At 37.9% G+C, this 2500-nt stretch overlaps 1 non-coding gene and 10 pseudogenes across 1 annotated transcript; all 11 read left to right on the top strand.

Moving 5' to 3' along the window:
- The first annotated feature begins 27 nt into the window (after positions 1–27).
- LOC148446625 (5S ribosomal RNA) lies at positions 28–146 on the top strand (annotated as a pseudogene).
- Positions 147–261: 115 nt separating this feature from the next.
- Positions 262–380, top strand: LOC148446624 (5S ribosomal RNA). The gene has a single exon (XR_015875232.1). It is a non-coding gene; the product is annotated as a 5S ribosomal RNA (ribosomal RNA).
- A 116-nt stretch (positions 381–496) lies between these two features.
- Positions 497–615, top strand: LOC148446623 (5S ribosomal RNA; annotated as a pseudogene).
- A 116-nt stretch (positions 616–731) lies between these two features.
- Positions 732–850, top strand: LOC148446622 (5S ribosomal RNA; annotated as a pseudogene).
- A 115-nt stretch (positions 851–965) lies between these two features.
- On the top strand, positions 966–1084 carry LOC148446621 (5S ribosomal RNA; annotated as a pseudogene).
- A 116-nt stretch (positions 1085–1200) lies between these two features.
- On the top strand, positions 1201–1319 carry LOC148446620 (5S ribosomal RNA; annotated as a pseudogene).
- Positions 1320–1435: 116 nt separating this feature from the next.
- Positions 1436–1554, top strand: LOC148446619 (5S ribosomal RNA; annotated as a pseudogene).
- A 115-nt stretch (positions 1555–1669) lies between these two features.
- On the top strand, positions 1670–1788 carry LOC148446618 (5S ribosomal RNA; annotated as a pseudogene).
- Positions 1789–1904: 116 nt separating this feature from the next.
- LOC148446617 (5S ribosomal RNA) lies at positions 1905–2023 on the top strand (annotated as a pseudogene).
- A 116-nt stretch (positions 2024–2139) lies between these two features.
- On the top strand, positions 2140–2258 carry LOC148446616 (5S ribosomal RNA; annotated as a pseudogene).
- Positions 2259–2373: 115 nt separating this feature from the next.
- On the top strand, positions 2374–2492 carry LOC148446615 (5S ribosomal RNA; annotated as a pseudogene).
- Positions 2493–2500: the final 8 nt, after the last annotated feature.

Raw genomic sequence — 2500 nt, 5'->3', positions numbered from 1 at the left:
AGAGGTCTAAAGTTAATGTGTTTGAGCACCTACAGCCAAACCACTCTGGACATTCCCAACCTCGTCTGATCTTGGAAGGTATGCAGTGTTGGGCCTGGTTAGTACTTGGATGGGAGACCACCTGGGAATACCAGGTGCAATAGGTAATTTTATACTGCCATAACATTCTTTTCTATTACATTTTACATTTCATTTTTCAAATTATCATTGAATTTACTTGAGTTAAGAAGTAAAAGAGGTCTAAAGTTAATGTTTTTGAGCACCTACAGCCAAACCACACTGGACATGCCCAATCTCGTCTGAACTTGGAAGCTATGCAGTGTTGGGCCTGGTTAGTACTTGGATGGGAGACCACCTGGGAATACCAGGTGCTGTAGGTAATTTTATACTGCCATAACATTCTTTTCTATTACATTTTAAATTTAATTTTTTCAACTTGTCAATGAATTTACTTGAGTTAAGAAGTAATGGAGGTCTAAAGTTAATGTTTTTGAGCGCCTACAGCCAAACCACACTGGACATGCCCAATCTCGTCTGATCTTGGAAGCTATGCAGTGTTGGGCCTGGTTAGTACTTGGATGGGAGACCACCTAGGAAAACCAGGTGCTGTAGGTAATTTTATGCAGCCATAACATTCTTTTCTATTACATTTTACATTTAATTTTTTCAACTTATCAATGAATTTACTTGAGCTAAGAAGTAAAAGAGGTCTAAAGTTAACGTTTTTGAGCACGTACAGCCAAACCACACTGAACATGCCCAATCTTGTCTGATCTTGGAAGCTATGCAGTGTTGGACCTGGTGAGTACTTGGATGGGAGACCACCTAGGAATACCAGGTGCTGTAGTTAATTTTATACTGCCATAACAGTCTTTTCTATTACATTTTACATTTAATTTTTCAACTTATCAATGAATTTACTTGAGTTAAGAAGTAATAGAGGTCTAAAGTTAATGTTTTTGAGCACCTACAGCCAAACCACACTGGACATGCCCAATCTCATCTGATCTTGGAAGCTATGCAGTGTTGGGATTGGTTAGTAATTGGATGGGAGACTACCTAGGAAACCAAGGTGCTGTAGGTAATTTTATACTGCCATAACATTCTTTTCTATTACATTTTACATTTAATTTTTTCATCTTATCAATGAATTTACTTGTGTTAAGACATAATAGCGGTCTAAATTTAATGCTTTTGAGCACCTACAGCCAAACCACAGTGGACATGCCCAATCTTGTCTGATCTTGGTAGCTATGCAGTGTTGGGCCTGGTTTGTACTTGGATGGGAGACCACCTGGGAATACCAGTTGCTGTAGGTAATTTTATACTGCCATAAAATTCTTTTCTATTACATTTTACATTTAATTTTTTCAACTTATCAATGAATTTACTTGAGTTAAGAAGTAATAGAGGTCTAAAGTTAATGTTTTTGAGCACCTACAGCCCAACCACACTGGACAAGCACAATCTCGTCTGATCTTGGAAACTATGCAGTGTTGGGCCTGGTTAGTACTTGGATGGGAGACCACCTGGGAATACCAGGAGCTGTAGGTAATTTTATACTGCCATAACATTCTTTTCTATTACATTTTACATTTAATTTTTCAACTTATCATTGAATTTACTTGAGTTAAGAAGTAAAAGAGGTCTAAAGTTAATGTTTTTGAGCTCCTACAGCCAAATCACACTGGACATGCCCAATCTCGTCTGATCTTGGAAGCTATGCAGTGTTGGGCCTGGTTAGTACTTGGATGGGAGACCACCTGGGGATACCAGGTGCTGTACGAAATTTTATACTGCCATAACATTCTTTTCTATTACATTTTACATTTAATTTTTTCAACTTATCAATGAATTTCCTTGAGTTAAGAAGTAAAAGAGGTCTAAAGTTAATGTTTTTGAGCACCTACAGCCAAACCACACTGGACATGCCCAATCTCGTCTGTACTTGGAAGCTATGCAGTGTTGGGCCTGGTTAGTACTTGGATGGGAGACCACCTGGGAATACCAGGTGCTGTAGGTAATTTTATGCAGCCATAACATTCTTTTCGATTACATTTTAAATTTAATTTTTTCAACTTATCAATGAATTTACTTGAGCTAAGAAGTAAAAGAGGTCTAAAGTTAACGTTTTTGAGCACGTACAGCCAAACCACACTGAACATGCCCAATCTTGTCTGATCTTGGAAGCTATGCAGTGTTGGATCTGGTTAGTACTTGGATGGGAGACCACCTAGGAATACCAGGTGCTGTAGGTAATTTTATACTGCCATAACAGTCTTTTCTATTACATTTTACATTTAATTTTTCAACTTATCAATGAATTTACTTGAGTTAAGAAGTAATACAGGTCTAAAGTTAATGTTTTTGAGCACCTACAGCCAAACCACACTGGACATGCCCAATCTCATCTGATCTTGGAAGCTATGCAGTGTTGGGATTGGTTAGTAATTGGATGGGAGACTACCTAGGAAACCAAGGTGCTGTAGGTAATTTTATA

Source organism: Taudactylus pleione, unplaced genomic scaffold (genome assembly GCF_031769625.1).
Source record: "Taudactylus pleione unplaced genomic scaffold, aTauple2 ptg001270l, whole genome shotgun sequence".
Classification (NCBI taxonomy): Eukaryota; Metazoa; Chordata; class Amphibia; order Anura; family Myobatrachidae; genus Taudactylus; species Taudactylus pleione.
Note: the sequence above shows the minus strand (reverse complement) of the source record. Positions and strands in the feature narration are given on the sequence as shown.